The sequence below is a fragment of the Aythya marila genome, assembly GCF_965140915.1.
Source record: "Aythya marila genome assembly, chromosome: 2".
NCBI lineage: Eukaryota > Metazoa > Chordata > Aves > Anseriformes > Anatidae > Aythya > Aythya marila.
In genome coordinates, this window is record NC_139043.1 from 28,156,465 (window position 1) to 28,179,048 (window position 22,584).

Here is a 22,584-nt window from a genome sequence, read left to right on the forward strand (position 1 = left end):
TCTGCTCCACTGTTGGAGTGCTGCATTCAGTTGTGGGGCCCCCAACATAAGAAAGACGTAGACCTGTTAGAACAAGTCCAGAGGAAGGCCACAAGGATGCTCAGAGGCTGGAGCACCTCTCCCTTGAAGACAGGCTGAGGGAGTTGGGGCTGTTCAGCTTGGAGAAGAGAAGGCTCCAGGGAGACCTTACAGTGGCCTTCCAGTACCTAAAGAGGCCTATAGAAAAACTGGGGAGGGACTCTGTCAGGGATAGTAGTGAGAGAACAAGGGGTAATGGTTTTAAACTAAAAGAGGTTTAGATCAGATAGAAGGAAGAAATTCTTTACTGAGAGGGTGGTGAGGCACTGAAACAGGTTGCCCACAGAAGCTGTGGATGCCACATCCCTGTAAGTGTTCAAGGCCAGGTTGGATACGGCATTGGACAACCTGCCCCAGTGGAAGGTGTCTCTGACTATGGCAGAGGACACATAGTTTGAACTAGATGATTTTAAGGTCCATTCCTACACAAACAGTTATCTAATTCTATGATTCCATGATATTACGGAAAGGATATTGAATTAGGAAAAGATGAAAAATAGTAAGGAAAGTCTCTTCTGTTCTCTTCTTTCAGGGTTGAAAGTTCTCTTCAACCCTGAAAACTGTAGTATGAATGTGAGTTTCTCAGGCTATCTGGTTTATATATGCTTCAGTTATTCTCTTGGCTATGTAAAATAGTCTACAGAGAGCTTTATAATGCTTAGTTTACTGCATTTCACTTCATTGTGTATCTTGAGTCAAACAATATATGTAGTAGAGGAAGATTTATGATTCATGTTCCATGTACTGTTCAGCAGGTTGCTTTGTATTTTGTAGGGAAAAAAACATCTCACTCTGAAGAAATATTAAAAATTGAAATATAATCTTAACTAGTAGGCATTGTTTTAACATGTAATAATTAGATGCATTAGCATATTTATTTATCTATGAAAATGTACAATGCACTCTTCAGATGTGAATGGTGCAGCTCATTAGTTTGTTTGCCTTGTATTTGCTCTTTTTGACAACTGCAGATGTTTTGATATTTTGTACTTGTGAATGTATAAATTTGCAAACATAAAATCCACTCAGTTTTTGACGACTGTTTATTTGTAAGTTAGTAAATGTACTGATTTTTAGCTCTACAGTTCAATTTGTAACAGCTTAAATAATTCCAATCCATTTTATTTTAAGAGTTCTACTGTGAGTGAAACCTGCATTAAATCAATGGTTTACATATTGAATTGCCTGGAAGGGTGGGAGCTGGGGGTCGTGCTTGGAGGTACTGCCTCATCAGTAGCGCTGCTCATTTTTATTTAATTTATTGTTGTCTAAGAGTGACTAAAATGATCCATCTGACAAAGAATTTGAGGTACTGTTCCAGAACTCTCTGAAGGCTGTGAAAATATTCCTGTAGTTATGATGGGCTTTCATGAACCTTAGATAAGTCACGATGGTATCTGTGACTTTTGGAGTGGCTGCTCTAGGTCTGGAGAAATGTCCTTCCTTTCTTACTACAACCATTTGCTGGTTATACTTACAGCTGTTGTGTATTTATCAATTGCTGTTGTGAGTTTGCTACATCACTATGCTCCCACTGGGACATATTTTTTATTAACAACGTATATTAACATCACACAAAACATAAATCAGTAGCAAAATCATACCAACATTCATTCATTATCTGTCTCGGTCTTGTTAGTGGCAGTGGCCTAGTGTATAAGCCTTTTTTATCTTCATTTCTTTTTGTTAGATATTTCAAATTTTTAATACATTGTAAGAAGATAATTATCTTTATTCCTCTTATTTCTGGAGATATTATTAGGAGGATATTTTACATTACTATCATATGCTCTTTTAATTCAGTAAATACTGATCTTAAAAAGTAAGACTTCTCAACCTGGTGCTTCACCTGCACGTGTTGTTGGATCATCCTTAGCTACTATATATCAAAGTTTTGATCCCAGTTATAGACTAGGTAACTAAAAAATGAAGGGAAAAAAATAAAATCTAATTCTTTTAAGGTCACAGTTAAGCTGTGATTTTACTGAACAAAAAAGTGAAGAAAAAGTGAAAAAAGTGAAGAGCATCATCAAAAGTACACTGAAATCCCTGTGATCTAGACCTTATGACTGAGGTGACTCAGTAAGACCAACTTATAAAAACCACTTGGATACAAATACATGCTCCAGATTATTTAATTTATTTATTTATTCCTAAATGCTATGCAGGCCTCACTCACAAAGGGAACAAATGATTAGTGATTAAAAACATTAAAGATGTGGATGTTTCCTATGATAAAACTGTATATTTCACATGAAGAAAGACAGTACTTGATGATATTCCCAGTTCTTTTGCATCTTTGCTCATTCATGTGGCATAAAAATTAAGAACAAAAGAGACTTCTTGATTAATGACCTCTGCTAATCATTCCAATAGAATACACAGAGACACTTCTTATTTGATTCCACTACCAAATTAAGTTTGCGTTAATCATAAAAGTCACTTGCACGTACATCACACATCAATATTCAGTGATCTATATTTTATCAGTTAGATAAGAATGGTTGGCAGACAGAATGGGTTTAAACAAGCAATTAGTGAAAAAGTTATTAAACACTAAACAAATGTGCTGCATGAAACCCAAATTAGTGGAGTTCAAAGAAATTTAACAGTGTCTTGATTACACAGGTGCCTGAACTGGAGGCAGATTTTCCATGTATGAAAAAAAAAAAAAAAAAAAAAAAGACTATGCATTAGAGTATAATGTGCCACAGAATTTTCTTTTCTTTAAAAAAAAAAAATAAAAAATCTCTTTGGATAAATATTTTTCGAAACTTCCCTTGGCAAATTCCACCAAAGTAGTTTCTGAGGGTCTTTTGGTCTTTTCCTTAAATTTGAATTTATATTTATATTGGCTTTCTTCATGACACTTCTTTTTGCATTGCTCTAAATTACTAATCATGCATTCCTACTGATAATCATACAAATTCATAGAGAATGAGTCTTTTAAACTCCAGTCCAGAGAAAAACTATTTTAATGGAGTCAATATAGATTTAGATATTTAATTGGAAGTTTCAGTATTCACACAAAAACTGTTTTCTTGTTATTTCAGTGAGGCACTCTGTAAACAATGGAGGGAGTAGATTTTTATATTCTGACTCCCACTGGGTAATCTCTGTTCTTTCAATAATGTTAATGTATGCAGATTATCAATAGGACTTTATAGAAACTTGTTGCTACCTATTCAGACTGATAAACACTTCATTTTTGTTTTGCATCAACACATTCTTCCTGCTAGACCAAAGGCTGAGGTGAAATATTGAGGTTCTAGAAGCTTATCAGGTTCCTCAGACCTCTGGCTAACCAAAAATAGGATTCTGGGAGTCAGCATCCTCACTCTTATGCTGTTAGCTTTAGTAGGTGGTGAAGACAATTTTTATATATCTTATCAATTAAGGAAAATTCAACCACATTCTCAAATCTGACAATATTCCACAGTTATTATGTACTTAGCAGTATGAATAAACTCACATGATGCTAATTGTTTTTCAGTTCTGAAATGGAATGAACTTGACTTCTACAGACCAATTCCATGGTCAAAACTAATTGGTCAAATTTCTTGTTGACTCTCTTCTCCAACATTTAATTTTAAACTTCCTATTTCTGCAAAAATGTGCACTCATAAACTAAAGAAAACTTCAGTGTATTCTCTTCTACTAAAATTATTTACAGAATGTAATCATGTGAATAATTAAACTTCCATTTGTGTTGAATTGCATCTACAGGCTCAGCCAAGAGGCTGTGAAAGTATTTAAGAAAACAGACCGGGAAAAAACACTAAGAAGGAATTATTATTCAAAAACTTGGTCTTGACAGGTCTTTATCTGTTTAATTATTTCTGAAAAATGCTCAGCTTAGCACTTTTATCTGATACTTTTAACATGTATTTTTCTTCCTGTAACTGTAGTAGTTATTACATGGTATTGCTCAGCTTGTGGATTGGGAGCATTAACATGGCAGATCCTCACCAGTACAGAAAAAAATAAAAATAAAAGACTTCCTGCCTGGGAGTGGCCTCACATGAGACAAGGTAAGACACAAATGCCAATACGGGTGAATAACAAAGAGGTATTGGACCATAAAATACTTCATGGTTTAACCATTATCAAGGCTTTGTAGGCAGCGTTATAAATTCAATTGTTAAAGGAGAGATTGGAGAGAAAATAGTGTATTATCCTTTTGGATAAAGAGGGGGAGACGGCATGAAAGAAAGAGTGAAGATGTTGTTTTGATAAATTCATAGAAAAAAATATAATTATTACTCAAACTTTTGTTTATCATAGTGCTGTTTCAGTTCTAATATTAATACAAATTCAGGCTGTCCATGAAGGAAATCCTGGGCATAACTGCAAGCCAACAAAAAGGTTTGTTAGCTCCTTCTTACACGTTAGTAATGTGTATGGTTTGTGGTTTGTTATGTATATTGTAAGAATATAATTGGTGTTGCTCCTGTCAACAGACCTTGAAAACAGTCTCAGTAAGGATGTGGATAATAAAAAGTAATAACAGCAAGGCATCGTTAAAATAATATATCAAATTTCCCTTCATTTATTAGATTAACATAATAAAATTAATTTTTAAGTAATTTTCTCTAAGATATATTTAGTTTGAAGATATGTAAATGGCTTGTTTATTTGTTATTTAGTCTATAAAATTTTATCTCTCCCACAAATCTTGCTTCATTTTAAAATGAAAATTTTAGTGATCATTAAGCTAAAACATATCTCAAAAATTATTACCTTCTAGTTCGGGCTGAAATTAGTATTAAAGTTTATGAATAATAGAAGAAAAGCAAACTTTTACATGGGAAATTCCAGTCTCTTTTCTCATAGTTGTTATTCTCAATAAATTATTCCCCAAAGACTTAGTTAGAAAGTCTAACTGTCTTAGTTAGAAAGACACAACCCACAGAAGACAGTGTGTACCTTTCTACAGTCACCATGAGTATTCCTCTGCAGAATACTTTGGTTGCAAATATTTTGCCTGGATTTGTAGACCAGGTATATAACTATGTACTCATTCCATACTATCTTTAAATATTTTGCATGCAACACCTTTGTTACTAAAAGAATGCATAAGTAGTTTGTAAAATTGTTAGACTCTTTAACCAAAACTATTAATATGAACTAGGAAAGCCAGAACATAAAAACTGTGTGACGGTCTCAAATACTTACAAATATGCAAGGCCCTTATTCTTTTCCTGTGGAATCTGCATTTTACTAAATATGTGCCTGGCTGACACAGCTGTGGGGAAAAAAAATAAATAAATAAAAATCAAACCACTAGTTTGATTAAGAATTAGGAATAGTGTATTACACCACTGCAGCGAAGCAGCTGCACTTGTGCTGATAGAACTAAATATTAGTTTGAAATGATCAGAATATTTTTTTTTCAACTGGAGCAATATTGAGTTAGAGTTCTGATGTGTGCCAGGAGTTATGTTGGGACTACAGCAAAGAAATACTGAAAAACGTGCCTTTGCTTAGCCGGATACTATGAAGTTTTACTATGTGGATTCTGAGAAATTTTACCTTGAGTTTCAAAAGGATGATTAAATTCAAAATTGGAGACTAAGAAGAAGGCGTTGTGGAGAAACAGAGAATTTTGTATCTATCTGTGTCTCAAATTTTTTTTTGAGCTAAGATATATACATTCCTCAGAATATCCAGACAGAGATTTGGTTCCAGTATAATCTCCAGGCAATAACAGTCCTGTAGAAGTATTTATGCATATTTTAACAGCAAAACAAAGGCAAGAAAGACAATGGATACTTAATCCAGAATTAAATAAATGTGACACGGGAGAAACAATTTGCAGCTTTTCCTCACTGCTTAAACTGACAATCTTCATTGTTTTGCAATAATTTTTGCAATATGGCTGTCACTTACAAAGATCTTGTAATGCTAATATAGAGAGTCATAACTAAGCTTTTCTGGTCGTCAGGCACTTTAGTCAAGGCAGTCTCCTGCTGTTTGCTACCAATGTTTAACCTGTTTTATTTCTGTAGCCTGCAAGAACTTTTTAGAATGCAATATTGTACCTTTATCTACATCTACAAAAGGTTTTTCATTTCATTTTATGTAGCTAGTGGTTTCTACCACAACTTTCCTTGTCTTAGATATGTTTTGTTTGTTTGTTTGTTTTTATCATGTAGAATAGAACATCACCCACCAGCACCATTGTAGCTAATATCTGTTAATTTTTCCATTTTAAACTCCTATACTCAAGATTTAATAATACAGCAGCAAAAATCTCAAGGTTGAAAGCTGGCATTGAAGATGAGTGAATGTGGAAGAAAAGACTGATGGTTTATCTGAAAACACATTATATCTGATGCCACTATACAGATTGATGTATTTCAGTTCTCTTGAATGCCCTTTTTGCTTAAGTGCATCTGGAAAAGTTTACATTCAAATTGTCCCTTGAGCTTTACGAGTACCACAGACCCTTTTATCATTGTACAGAACTTCTGAATTAGATTTAATGTTGTTAGAAGAGATTATGCCTATATTTTATTTCCTAAATTGAATGAATTATACCTATATTTCCTAAGTGGAATGAATTATGATCAGTCATGCTATTGCTAAATAAATACTTCAGAATATTAAGCCTTAACAGCTTTATATATCAATCAAATCTTAGAACAAGGTGTTCTGTTTGTATATAGCACACATATACATGCAAAGATGGTGGTTTCCATTAAAAAGTACATGTAGCATTGTAGTGGGTTTATGTGGCAAGGTTTTGGTAGCAGGGGGCTATAGGGGTGGTTTCTGTGAGAAAGATCTAGAAGCTGCCCCATGTTTGGGAAGGGCCCCATTGTTTTCCAAGTCTGAGCCAATAAGCGATGTTGTTTGCGCCTCTGTGAGAGCATATTTAAGACAGAGAAAAAAACGCTGTGCCAGACAGCAGCCGGGAGAGTCAAGGGAGTGAGGAACAGCACCAAGGTCAGTGTAGAAGGAGGGGGAGAGGTGCTCCAGGTGCCGGAGCAGAAGTCCCCTGCGGCCTGTGGTGAGGACCATGGTGAAGCAGGATGTCCCCCTGCAGCCCATGGAGTACCACGGTGGAGCAGGGTTCCATGCTGCAGCCCATGGAGGAGACCACGGTGGAGCAGGTGGCCCTGCACCGACGGAGGCTGCCGCCTGTGGAAGACCCCTGCCGGAGCAGATTCCGGGCCGGACCTGTAGCCCGTGGAGAGGAGCCCACGCAGGAGCAGGTGACCTGGCAGGAGCTGCTGCCCGTAGGGGAGCCAGGTTGGAGCAGTTTTCTCCTGAGGGATGGACCCCGTGGTACGGACCCATATCTGGAGCAGTTCTGGAAGAGCTGCTGCCTGTGGGAAGCCCACGCCGGATCAGTTCATCAAGGACTGCATCCCGTGGGTGGGACCCCACAGCACAGGGGACGAGAGTGACCGAGAAGGAGCGGCAGAGAAGAAGTGCTGTAGACTGACCATAACCCCCATTCCCCCGTTCCCCTGCGCCGCTCGGGGGGAGGAGGTGGAAGAGGGTGGATGGGGGGCAAGGTGCTTTTGGTTTGCTTTTTCCTTTGTTTTCTCACTTCTCTCGCTTGTTAGTAATAGGCAATAAATCTTACTATCTCCTTATGCTGAGTCTGTTTTGCCCGTTACAATAATTACTGCGTGATTTTCTCATCCTTATCTCAATCCTTGAGCCCTTTTCACATGTTTTCTCCCCATTCCTCTTTGAGGAGGGGGAGTGAGAGAGCGGCTGTGGTGGAGCTCAGCTGCCCACTCGAGCGGAACCACGACAAGCATTTATCAAAGGCAGCTGCATTACAGTATCTTAGTAACATAATGAAGTTGTTTAAATAGAGAGAAATATAGTTGTATCTCAGAATTCATGGGGATAACATTTTCTAATCACTGACTTTTCATTGGTGACCTTTTGGTGATATTGCAAACAATCTGGTCTGAAGAAAGAAAGAAACAAACAAAAAAACATGTGGAAATAAAAGATTAGAACATTTTTCCAAATGGGAGCTTCAGGAAAACAGTGAGGGATGTATGGGATATATAGTAAACTTCTAAACTTTTTCTTATTTCTGATTATGATTTAGGTTTACATTGGCTGTTGCAATTTGTGAGAATAAATCATTTCTGCTCAATGTTGATACTTTAATTAAAATAGTCATGTAAGTACTAATCAAAATCCTTGTTGACAGGTAACGGGATTTGAGCTGAATATAAAAGTAGGTAAATAAAGGATGTTACTTTGTATTAATCTCAAAATCTAGAAGGCACTGAGATCCTTTTCATCTACACCTTTACTTGGTCTGTATAGTGTTTTGAGATTACATTTTCTTCAGATTCTACAAGAAATTAGGTTTCTGGGCTCACTTTATGAGATAAATCATGAGTGCTCCAAGAGACTTAATTTTAGTACCCACTAATTTCACTTTCATTTTAAACTGTTAAGTGAAGACCTGACACTAAGTAGATAGGTGAAACAGTCATTGAATAGCACTGTTTTCAACCTTAGAAGAACTTGTTAATGCATTTCGTGGCTGTTTGATATTTATTTTAAAGATCTAATAAAAGAGAATTAGAGGCAGGTGTCAATTTCAAGCAAGAAACTACAGATAAAGACTTCGGTTTTCAAATCTTGCCAACTTCACTTCATGTTTTTCATATTGTTTATGCTCAAGGGCCAAACAGTGAAGGCTTGACTGGACTCCAGTAAAATTATCTTTGATAAAAATTGGCTGATGACCTCATCAACACATTCTTTCCAGGGTTATATTGGTTTCATGGTGATTACTTCAGTACTTTCCTCCCTACTCAGAATAATCTCAGCAGTTTTAACAAGCAGGGAATTAGGAAGGTTATACAAACCTTCCTAACAATACTTGTTAAGAAGGTCATTATACAATAGTTAGGAAGGTCGTTATACAATAGTAGTCCTTGGAATACCACAAACTGCTTTTATATTTTTTATTTATATTTTACTGAGGACCAACTCAAATCCTTGCAGATCTTTTTTTTATTATTATTTTATTTTTTATTTTTTTATTTTTTTATTTTTATTTATTTATTTTTTATTTCAGAAAATGAGCCAGTCCCAAAATATTTTTCAGTAAAAATTAAGACATCCCAGAGGCTCAGATCCACCCGAATGTGGGAGTAACTTTTGTGTGTCTTTCACTAGACTGCAAAAGATGGTACATGGAGTACAGATCTGTATTTTACCAGTTCTGGAGGTGTGGAGGTGTAGCCTTCTAGATTATGCCAATGTTAGTTCCACTTCACTTTTTTAAAAAAACATTACACCATAAAATAAAGCAAAATTTAATAAAGTAAAAAAGGTAGGTTTTCAAAGTGCTACAGGAAAAAAAAAATATTAAAAGCACTTAATCATTATTTTCAGATATAAAAAGTGTCATGTGATAATATCTGAGCACAAAATCAGTGAAAATCCAAATACAATTTTTATAATCACATTTACAAGACATCATTGGACTATCGTGGCCTGAACAAAGTGATGCCACCACTGAGTACTGCAGTGCCGGACATGCTGGAACTCCAGTATGAACTTGAATCGAAGGCAGCCAAGTGGTACGCCACAATTGATATTGCTAATGCATTTTTCTCCATCCCTCTAGCAGCAGAGTACAGGCCACAATTTGCTTTAACTTGGAGGGGAGTCCAATATACTTGGAATCAGCTGCCCCAGGGGTGGAAACACAGCCCTACCATTTGCCATGGACTGATCCAATCTGTGCTGGAGCAGGGGGAAGCTCCTGAACACCTACAGTACATCGATGACATTATTGTGTGGGGTGACACAGCAGAGGAAGTTTTCGAGAAAGGAAAGAAAATAGTCCAAATCCTTCTGAAAGCCGGTTTTGCCATAAAACAAAATAAAGTCAAAGGACCTGCACGAGAGATCCAGTTTTTAGTAATAAAATGGCAAGATGGAAGTCGTCAAATCCCAATGGATGTGATCAACAAAATAACAGCTATGTCTCCACCAACTAGCAAAAAAGAAACACAGACTTTCCTAGGTGTTGTGGGGTTTTGGAGAATGCACATTCCAAATTACAGTCTGATTGTAAACCCACTCTACCAAGTAACCTGTAAGAAGAATGAGTTTGAATGGGGCCCTGAGCAATGACAAGCCTTTGAACAAATCAAGCAGGAAATAGTTCATGCAGTAGCCCTTGGGCCAGTTCAAACAGGACCAGATGTAAAGAATGTGCTCTACACTGCAGATGGGGAGAATGGCCCCACCTGGAGCCTCTGGCAGAAAGAACCTGGGGAAACTCGAGGTCGACCCCTAGGGTTTTGGAGTCGGGGATACAGGGGATCTGAGGCCCGCTACACTCCAACTGAAAAGGAGATATTGGCAGCATATGAAGGAGTTTGATCTGCTTCAGAGGTGGTCAGTACTGAAGCGCAGCTCCTCCTAGAACCCCAGCTGCTGGTACTAGGCTGGATGTTCAAAGGAACGGTCTCCTCTACACATCATGCAACTGATGCTACATGGAGCAAGTGGGTTGCACTGATTACTCAATGGGCTCGAATAGGAAACCCCAGTCGCCCAGGAATATTGGAAGTGATTATAGACTGGCCAGAAGGCAAATACTTTGGGATATCATCAGAGGAGGAGGTGGGTCGTGCTGAAGAAGCCCCACTGTACAACCAGTTACCAGAGAATAAGAATAAATATGCCCTGTTCACTGATGGGTCCTGTTGTATTGTGGGGAAGCATCGGAGATGGAAGGCTGCTGTATGGAGTCCTACACAATGAGTTGCAGAAACTGCTGAGGGAGAAGGTGAATTGAGTCATTTTGCAGAAGTGAAGGCCGTTCAGCTGGCTTTAGACATTGCTGAACGAGAAAAATGGCCAGTTCTCTATCTCTACACTGTTTCATGGATGGTAGCAAATGCCCTGTGGGGATGGTTACAGCAATGGAAGCAAAACTGGCAGCGTAGGGGCAAACCCATCTGGGCTGCTGCATTGTGGCAAGATATTGCTGCTCGGGTAGAGAACCTGGCTGTAAAGGTACACCATGTAGATGCTCATGTGCCCAAGAATCAGGCTACTGAAGAACATCAAAACAACCAGCAGGTGGATCAGGCTGCTAAGATTGAAGCAGCTCAGGTGGACCTGGATTAGCAGCATAAATGTGAATTATTTATAGCCCGATGGGCCCGTGACACCTCAGGCCATCAAGGTAGAGATGCAACATACAGATGGGCTCGTGATCGAGGGGTGGACCTGACCATGGACACTGTAGCACAGGTTATTCATGACTGTGAAACGTGCTGCAATCAAGCAAGCCAAACGGTCAAAGCCTCATTGGTATGGAGGATGATGGCTGAAATATAAATATGGAGAGGCCTGGCAGATTGATTACATCACACTCCCTCAAACTCGCAATGGCAAGCGCCATGTACTTACAATGGTGGAAGCAACCACCGGATGGCTGGAAACATATCCTGTGCCTCATGCCACTGCCCGGAACACTATCCTGGGCCTTGAAAAGCAAGTCCTATGGCGACATGGCACCCCAGAAAGAATAGAGTCAGACAATAGGACTCATTTCCGAAACAACCTTATAGACACTTGGGCCAAAGAGCATGGTATTGAGTGGGTGTATCACATCCCCTATCATGCACCAGCCTCCGGGAAAGTTGAACGATACAGTGGACTGTTAAAGACTACATTGAAAGCAATGGGCGCTGGGACATTCAAAAATTGTGATACACATTTGGCAAAGGCCACCTGGTTAGTCAATACTAGGGGATCTGCCAACCAAGCTGGACCTGCCCAATCAAACCTGTTACGTACTGTAGAAGGGGATAAAGTTGCTGTAGTGCAGGTAAGAAATATACTGGGTAAAACAGTCTGGGCTACTCCTGCCTCAGGAAAAGGCAAACCCATTCGTGGAATTGCTTTTGCTAAGGGACCTGGATACACTTGGTGGGTAATGCAAAAGAACGGAGAGGTCCGGTGTGTACCTCAAGGAGATTTAATACTGGGTGAGAATAGCCCATGAACTGAATTGTATCATTTTAATTGCTATATAATACTGTATGTCATCACTACCATGACTACTATATACCCTAAAGGAAAATGGTGACTAATTAGAATGTATGGAAAAGAGTGTAACCTGAGCATGACATAAATGGTATGGAATAAGGGGTGGATAGATGTCCTGGTTTCAGTTAGGACAGAGTTAATTTTCTTCCTAGTAGCTGGTAGAATGCTATGTTTTGGCTTAGGATGAGAAGAGTGCTGATAACACCCCGTTGTTTTAATTGCTGCAGAGCGGTGCTTATACTAAACCAAGGACGTCTCAGTTTCTTGCTCTGTCCTGCCAATGGGCAGGCTGGGGGTGCAGCAAGAGCCAGGAGGGGACAGACCCAGGACAGCTGACCCAAACTAGCCAAAGGGGTATTCCATACCATCTGACATCATGCTAAACAACATAAAGGGGTGGCTAGCTGGGGGAGGAGGGCAGGACTGCTCGGGGTTAGGCTGGGCATTGGTAAGTGGGTGGTGAGCAATTGCATTGTGCATCACCTGTTTGTACACACAGCATTCTACCAGCTACTAGGAAGAAAATTAACTCTGTCCTAACTGAAACCAGGACAGTACTTCATAAAAAGTTAAATAGGGATCTAATTTTTAAACAATAAAAACAACAACAAAAAATAATTTAAATAAATTGTCATGAAACATTTTTAGATTAATTTATTATTTCTTAATTTGGTTGAACCTGGGGACTTCATTGCAATTGCTTCCTCCAAACTTTTTTGTCTTTTTGATAAAGAAATTATTCTTCTAGCATTATTTACATATATATGTATACACTACATATCAAATAAAAAATGGAATGACCAATCATTAAAAAAGAAAATTTGTTTATTCTGTAAATTTTATACTTTATTCTGTAATTTTCAAACTTTAACATTACTGAATTGATATTTCTGCCCATATGTTTCTTTCCAACAACATTCTGGTATACTGATAGTCACAGACTGATTTTTTTTTGTGATGTGATCACAGACTCTCAATTAATATGCTACCATTAAAGTGTCAATGGCTGTGTTCATTCCAGATTCAGTGGTTTCAGCAGAAAGCAGGCCCTAATGAGGTCCTGTGCAGGGCTGCAACTAACTGCCAAGCCTTTGTACAAAGAATGGCAAAATATGGTTTTGATCCAATTTCAGCATGAACCTGGAAGAAATTGGATGTGTGATTGACTTAGTGGGTTCCTGTAATCTACCATGGGATTCTTCTTCATGCCATTAAATAATCTTTGAAGTAAATAACACTGGGCCAGCTTCAAGCTGTGATTTTGCAGTTGAAACTTTATTTCTAATGTTAGGATGAAGGCACATAACAAGAAATGATGGGTTAATTTCACATTCACGTTTTTATTTTAAGAAACTAACATGTTTTATTTATACAAATGGCAACTTGGACTGCTCCTTCATGTGCTCTTGAATGCATTAATATTTAAATTTCTTAAAGTTACTGATAAAATGCATTCAAAACAAGGGTGAGTCAAAGGATCACATCTAAAAGGGCACGGTAATGCTAACAGCCTATCAGGAACTTAACTACATGACAGCTCTGAAAGCAAATGCAAAGCTGCCAATAGCATCTGGGGAGTCAGCCAAGAAGCCAGATGCTATCAAAAAAACCCATATCCTCTGCTGTTTGGCTTTTTGGTGTCCCATGTGTACCACTGGAAGTCAGAAAGATCCAGTGTACTTTATAGAACAATATGCTAGGCCTCAAATGCCTCTAATGTTGTTGAGGACAATTTCATGCTGAATAGTGGCGATGCCAAAAACTAAGAAAGAATAATATCTGGTAATATATAAAAAGGGTCCTAAAAATAAAAGTAGTTTTCCAATTCATCAATCTATATTAAATATGGAATGAGAGAAATTCAGGTATAGCTTAGTGCTCAGGTGTGGAAAATAAGCTAAGATAAAAGAGGTGTTTCATTAAATCTGGACTCCACTATTAATTTTTGAATCAGCTTGTTGCAAAGTGAATCGGATAATTTTAAAAGGCATGGAATTACTTAGCAAGGGATCCTGAAAAGAAAAACTAATCTAATCAGTTTTATTTAGTTTTATTTAGTTACAAGAGATAAGACCAGGAATTCTTTTAATTAAAGATTCATAAGATTGATGATGATTTGTGCTATTTATCTGTTTCTTCAAATTTTCTTCTTCGTTTATTTTAAGGATTTGTTGGAGGAATATGTGTCCTGCTTAATTTTCAATTGCAATAAGAACTATAGTAGAAAAATTTCCAGTGTGAAACTGTGGAAAGAACTGTGTTCATATATTTTCTTAAAATTGATATAATGTACTCACTTGTAAAGAGCTGATACATTGCATTTTAGAAGGGAATTTTGTTCAGAAGTATTAGCAAAGATTACCACAGAGGCATTTTTAAAAGCCCTTTAATTTTTTTGCACTTGCCTGGGCAAAGAATGAAATAGAAGTATATAACATACATGTAATTATCATATGTATCTGAGATTATTGACAATATATTGAATAAACATGGAAGGAATTTAACAAATTTTAATAAAGCAAATCAGTTTCTGAGTTTTCAGAACCTACTATCCCATTTTGTTTTAAAATGTAACACTATCCCTCTTTAGTGCCATCATTTCTCTTGAGGAAGCTAATGGAATTTATCCATTGGTTTCATGTGAAGATTATTATAATAGCTCAGTTTCATTCTACTATATTATTTGAGAAACAGAAAAACAATTTTGAAAGGCTTTAATAATTTCTAATTGATATCCTTTAAATACAGGGAGGTGCTTTGAGTTCTAGGTAGATGGTGAATTGAATTGACTAGAACTGGAAGCAGGGAATGGGAGGCCTTCCTCCCACTGCCCTTCTTTTTTATATTGCATAAAATATTGCCCTTCTTTCTTATATTGCATAAAATTATGTTTCCAGCACCAAGTATTCTCTTTTAGCAAACTGTGTTCTTCCTAAATAACTACCAGATTCCTCTGCACACTAAGGTTAGAGTTCACATCATATCTCCAGCTGCCAAAGTGTAAGACAGTAAAATAAGTGGTAATCTTTTGAAGGATAGTCCTTTATTTTTCAACAAAGATTACCTTAAAGTCTCTCCCACCCACACATGACTTATTCCAGTAGGGTTTATTACAGTGAAATCATGTCTTAGTGCTGCATTTTAAAATGATATAAATTCTTTAATAAATAGGAAATATTCAGTAATATTTAATTACTGTCAGAGCATTTGTTGTTTTTCTCCAGGGAACATCTTAAATATCTCAGTGATTAAAGCTGTCATTATATTATCATAAATATCAACAGGGCTTTTTTGAGTCCTTGAAGGTTACAAAATGTTACTTTCAGAGATGAGGAAATCCAAAGAAGGAGACAAAGTTCTTATCCTTATTATAAATAAAATAAATCCTAAAGAAGGTAAATCCTAAAGTTTCAGAGTCATTTTCCAGGTTTTCTATCTCTATCTTCTAAAATGACTGAAATTAAATAATGCCAAGGTCCATTTCAGTACGGAGGTATGAATCCTGAAACTGAGATTATAGGTAGCAGGAAAAACTAGTACAGAAAACTGTAGCACATCTCACTGTGAGTAATGACTTGTACAGAAGATGTTCAGTTATAGTTGAATATCAGACAGTTACAGTTTAACTCTCTTCATGACATTGGCAGCTTCCTTTTCTTCATTACATTATTTTTCTTTACTTTGAATAAAAATGTGTGATTGGATGTTATTTTCCTAAACAACACCATTTTGTAATAATGCAAAACCAAGATCCAAGCATATGTTTTAGTTTATAGACCACTACTGTTAAACCAACATTGGCACTGCTGAAATCTCTCATTTAGATCAAGTGAAGCAAAGTGTGACTACAAAATCATATTTCAAGCCTGTAGGTAAAGAAGACAGTAAGTCACGTACCATCACTGATTCATACTATTTATTATAGTGTCTCAAAATAATGTAAATTTGTGGACAACAGAGCTCAATTTCATTCTAATTTCACCTAGAGAGCATTGAGAGAGCAGAAGATGATATGTTGTTGAATTACTAGATTTCATACCTCTGGGCTATATATACTACTTTATGCACTTTATAAAGTGAATTTACTCTCTGAGATATTGTCTCCCAATACAGTTATGTAATTCTGAAAGGATAACATTTTATATTTTATCCAACAATTTCTAAATCAGAGTTCAGTCAAGAGCCAATTCAGAACCTATAATGCCTATATATTATATATACCTAATATATATACCTAATATATATATTCCCTATATTATACTATATATTACCTATATAACCTATGTAAGCCACTAATACTGTGATGGTGTTTGGCCATATCACAGGTTGTAACTTCTCTGAATGGGAAGGGGAAATTATCAAGAAGAGAAAGGTGGCCTCTCTTTTCCCCACAATGAGCTACCAACACAACAAAGAACACAGAAAGGAGAAATGGGCTACTAAAAATATGGAATTATCTTTCCTTTGGAAGAAAGGGGGAACAGTAAACATTTCTGAGTTTCTGTTCAATACCTGAAGTTGTGAGAAAGACCTTATGATAGCTCATATCTGAGCAAAGTAGCAAAAAGATCCTTAAAAAAAAAAAAAAAAAAAAAAAAAGCCTACAAAATGCAACAGTAGGAAAGGGGAAAGTAGTAAATTATTTATCTGAATGTCTTCAAGATGAGATATTTTTCTCAGGGGAGGAAATGCTGAAGTGATAGGTTTAGAAAAGAGACTGACAACACTTTTAGGTGAAACCGTCATTTTTTTCAGGTGACATCATAATTTTAAAAATTATTTTTTATTATTTAACATAGGAGTTCCATGACTTAAAAGCTATTTTACAATAATTTATCTTCCTTATGTTACCATGAAAACGATAGTTCAGAAGAGTATTTTCTGTGCTGACAAGTATCAGGGAATAAACATGGAAGATGTAGAAAACACTCTTGAACACATAACAGATTTGTATATGTATGTAGTGTCAATTGCATTGCCAGACCTTTAGGAAACTGAGAATAAAATTGTTGCCTGCACAAGTGTTCCAAATACCAAGGTAATTTTGGTATGACCTTCTCAAATATAGTGTATATTTAATGCTATAACCTTCTTAACACACTAATTCTTAATGTTAATTAAAATTATAGGTATCAAAGAAGGAATATACAATATATGGTATATTTTCTCAGTCTTCATCTTAGCTGGGAAACAGCATTTAGTCTAGCTTTTATCATCTGGCTTCATGTTTTTAACTTCTGAATGGGAGGGGAATGTTTACTCAGTTTTGATGAATACCAAGTCTTTTCTAGAAGGATGGAATTTTAAAGAGTGTGCAGCCATCTCCTGATTTATAGAGATTTATATATGTATATATTTTATTCAGAATTTGAAGTGAAAAAGAAGAGAAGAGAAGAGAAGAGAAGAGAAGAGAAGAGAAGAGAAGAGAAGAGAAGAGAAGAGAAGAGAAGAGAAAAGAGAAGAGAAGAGAAGAGAAGAGAAGAGAAGAGAAGAGAAGAGAAGAGAAGAGAAGAGAAGAGAAGAGAAGAGAAGAGAAGAGAAGAGAAGAGAAGAGAAGAGAAGAGAAGAGAAGAGAAGAGAAGAGAAGAGAAGAGAAGAGAAGAGAAAAGAGAAAAAAGAAAAGAAAAGAAAAGAAAAGAAAAGAAAAGAAAAGAAAAGAAAAGAAAAGAAAAGAAAAGAAAAGAAAAGAAAAGAAAAGAAAAGAAAAGAAAAGAAAAGAAAAGAAAAGAAAAGAAAAGAAAAGAAAAGACCAAAATGTGTAAAGAATGCAAATCCTGGAATGAGCATGGGATTAGTACTTAGCATTGCATAGAATCTACTTCAAAGAAGCAGCCTTACAATTAATTGAAATGAATGGAACTGAGGCAAAGTTGGTGAGCATCTGAAAATGGAGGGGGAGAGGGAGGAATATTATTTAAGCAAGTAAATAAATGAATATTTGACTAAGAGTGCAGAATCTAAAGAGATTCACAACTGTTCAAGAGTTTGGCTTAATGATGTCTTTGAAAAAATATTGCTTTCCTGACCTGACTGTATATATTTTGAAAATGACAACGTTTTAATATTCTCTGAGATCTAAGAAAACTATCAGGCTTATTTCAAGTTTTGGAGTGTTAGAAAAGTGTTTATGACCAACATGAGAAAACAGTCTCTTCATGCTTTTCAATACTTAAAGCATATTCAAATGTAAAAATCCAATAATTTAATTGCAATAACAAACTCACTGATGTGTGTTTATCTTTCTTTTACACACAGGGATTTACTAAAAATCACCTTATGGAAAAGTAGTTCTATGTGCTAAAATCCAGAGTCAATGGAGCACTACACATAAAAGTTATTAAAATCAAATGGTTCCCTTAAACTTTAAATTCAAACTCAGAGTACCAGATAATCCAAAAGGAAATTAAGTGAAATGTCCCTATAGGAAATGGCAAAACTAGTGCACTTAGCATGAAAGTTAAATGATGAACCAAAACAAGAACAATGAAATTCCTTGGAAAACATTTTTTTTCAAAATGTCTATACATGCATATGTACACACATCCAAACATTAAACACTTAAATTGCTTGATTTCTGCAAAAGTTAAACTTCCAAAAATAACTTGTCTAAATTCAAAGAAAGATAAATAGCTCCTTTAAAGTTTTTGGTTTTGATATTTTCTCATTGCAGAAAATATAAATGTCAAACCTTTAACAGAGCAATCATATTACCAATATATAATTCTGATTTATGTTTTCTAAGGCCAAGGTCAAGTGTCAGGAAAAATCATCCTTTCTCTGACAGCCTTTGTAGATTCCACACTCAATCAAAGGCATTTTAGTAATTTCCATGGCATGATGATTAGTCCATAGTTTTTCCATAAAATCTGAGAGGATATCAAATCTTCACAGTACTCATTATTGCTCTTAAAGAGAGCTAAATAATGGGTATGTGTTGTTCAATAAGAACAACTGAAATAAATAAATAAATAAATATGTAAAGGACTTCAGTAGACTGGCCAAGACTTCCTGGCCATTGTGGGCAGTATCCATCAATGTTTTTAGTAGCTGTGAAAACCAGGCTAAGTAAAAATATGTATTGTGTTCCTGTGAATAAAACTATGTCTGCAAATAGCCCCCAAAGTTAGTTGTGTGTAGATTAGTTATCGGTTAAATATGTCCTCCTTCAGATCTGATTCTTCACAAGAGTATTTTTTTTCTAAGTAGTGTCAGGTAGTATAAAGAATGATACTCGTTCCTCTACAAACCGTTTTCTTTCTTACTTCTTTAGTCCATCAGAGGATAACACCGTTACCTTTTGTATGACATTATTCAGTATGAGTGGACATGTCTCAAAATGCAAGCTTCACTTCAGCAATAATGAACAGGATGCATATATCATAGAATCGTAGAATCATTAAGGTTGGAAAAGACCTCCAAGATCATCTGGTCCAACCATGCCCCTACTGCTAATATCACCCACTAAACCATGTCCCTGAGTGCCATGTCCAACCTTTCCTTAAACACCCCCAGGGACAGTGACTCCACCACTTCTCTGGGCAACCCATTCCACTGCCTAACTGCTCTTTTGGAGAAGAGATATCCGACCTGAACCTCCCCTGGCACAACCTTAGGCCATTACCTATTGTCCTATCGCTAAATAATATATTTTCACTAGTTAATATATTTTATTAATAGTAGAAATACTTTCTCTTCATTAAATCTGTATATTTAATATACAAATCTGATTATTTTTCTCAATTAAGAAGCTTTCCTCCATTTTCCTAACACAGTTTATACCCTTCATATAACTCACAATTATAAAAAAATGTTGTGTTAGAAATTTTGCCAAGGCCTAAAAGAAGTGGGTGAATGTAAAGACCAGCACATTGTTTCTTTAAATAAACTTGATAAAGACCAACACTTGTAAAGTCCAGTAAAGTACATCTAATGCATCCAATAAAATCATTTCTGTACTTGTTATTGAGTAATTATTGCTTAAACCAGAACTTCTACTTTTTATTAGTCATCTTGATGCTCAGATTGCATAAGCTAAATTGATTGCTTAAGGAGTCACAAACACCATAATCACAAATTTTATAGTTTTATGTAGGATGTTATGAAAAAATTATCTCATTGTCTTCAATGTGAAACAAGATTACTTTTCCCTAAGCAATGCAGTAGAAGGTACATAAAATCACGTGTGTGAAATCATTGGTTCCCTAATGCCACTGTTCTGAGTAGAGATAATTTCTTCATTCAGTTCATAAACTCTCTTGCTTGTTTGCATTTGTAGCTCTCCCACAGAACGTCACTCCACTGATCTAAAGTTAGATGTTGGTTCAGCTCTGTTATTTCTGATTGAAATATAATAAGTTGGCAGTAGATAAAGATGGATCTAATATCTTTACTACTGGCTTTTACAGAGAGATCAATCAAGATCCAATAGGATTTCAGTAATTTATTTGCTCCCTGATAATGTCTTAATACCTCCTTACTCTTTGAGAAGGCTTGTCTGATTTCCCATCATGTCATAAAGTAATGTTCTATGTTTTTCTACCTTTATATATGTATTTCTTCTCAAGAGACAGAAAATATTCATTGTGAGGGACGTGATGGATAAAAAATGGAAGGGTTAGTCAATTATTGTTATTTATTTATATTATGGCTGTGTTTAAGAATCCCTGACCATATCAATGTCCCAAACAGAGGAGAATGACAAAGGTACAACTGCACAGTGAGCAAAAATAACTTGGAAGATGTTAAATATATAATTATGATTTCCATGTATTCTTCTATCAAGCAATTAATTATAAGCTACTTTAGGAAAAAAATACTTACTCTCCCTTTGTATTCAGTCAACTATATAAATTCTTTTTTTTTTTTTTTTTTAATTAAAGAGTGATTGCTATTAATTAATACCTTGAGCTTATTCTTCTTTGCTTTACTACTAACAAAAACATATATACCAACTATTCAGATTTTGAAGACTTTCCATAATTTAAATTATTTCATTCTATGCTGCTGCTGTATTTTTCATGTCCATATAAGAAATTTTATACTAGAACAGAACTTATCTGCTTTCACTAAAGCTTGTCTTTTTTTTTGCAAAATTTTCAGAACTTTTCATAAATTTGAAAATAATTTCATTTTCCTTTTTAATATCATGCTGTCATCTAAATAATTGTTTTTTGTTTTGTTTGTTTCTTTGTTTGTTTTAGTTTATATTTTAATAATCTTTGGATGAATTAAACTGTTTACAACTTAAATGAAAATTCACTGTATAAAAACCTCTTACCAATCTACAATAAAGAAACTCCCCAATAATCTCTCATTATTTTGGGGATCATATCAGTTTCAGTAAACTTAAAAGTAAAGTTAAAACAAAAGTTAAAAGTAAAGTTAAACATGCACATATCAAAGTTTTGACCTTTGAGATTACTCCAAGTCTAAAAAACACATCGGGGTGTTATCAGCACTCTTCTCATCCTAAGCCAAAATATAGCATTCTACCAGCTACTAGGAAGAAAATTAACTCTGTTCTAACTGAAACCAGGACAGTTTTCATCATCTTTGTGTCACAAGGAATTCCTCAGCACATCTGGCTCATAAGGGAATAAAGTAGTTGTTATATTCCCCTTTTTGTCTTAATTCCTTTCATGGAAAGACAAAAAAAAAAAAATATATTTAGGAATCTCTTTTTTTTTTTAATAATTTTTTTAGGAATCATTTTTTTTAGGAATCACACAGAAACTACAAATAGCTACTTTTCTGCATAAATGAAATGCAGTTTTTCCTCAATGGTAAGATTTCTGAGGTTTTCCTCAATGTTAAGTCAGGTTCAAACTTGGTAGAAAATTGTTCAACAAAGTACCACAGTCAGTGAGGACACCTTTTTTGTTTGTTTGTTTGTTTGTGTTTTTTGTTTGTTTGTTTGTTTTTGTTTTTGTTTGTTTTGTTGTTGTTTTGTTTTGTTGTTGTTTTTTTTTATCAGAATAAACAGAAAAATAGTACTTACATAATTTGTCATAACTTGCAAGTTTCTTTACATTACTGTGTTTTCCAACTTGCTTTTCCCCCAAAGAGTTCTCAGTTTCTTCCACTGTAACATTGTATTATATACAATTTCATATTTGTAGGCCTTAGAATGCCATGCTATTATCCCCTCATCACTTTCCATAATTTCATTTATATTAATTCAATATAGTTGTTTTTACTTTTATTCTTTTCACATTTTTGATAAATGGTAGTATTAACCCAAACTGTAGGGCTCATCATTCAAAAGCGTAGCTTTTTAAAAAAGCTACATCAAAGTCAAATATCTAATCCAATGTATCATAAGTGTAGGCACTTGTGATCTTTCTTGTAAGTTTTCTTTTCATTACTCAGTGACAGTCAGAGTAGCCTGCCCTATAGAACTACAGGAAGAAGCAATTTCCTTGATGCTATCTCACCAAGTTTGCA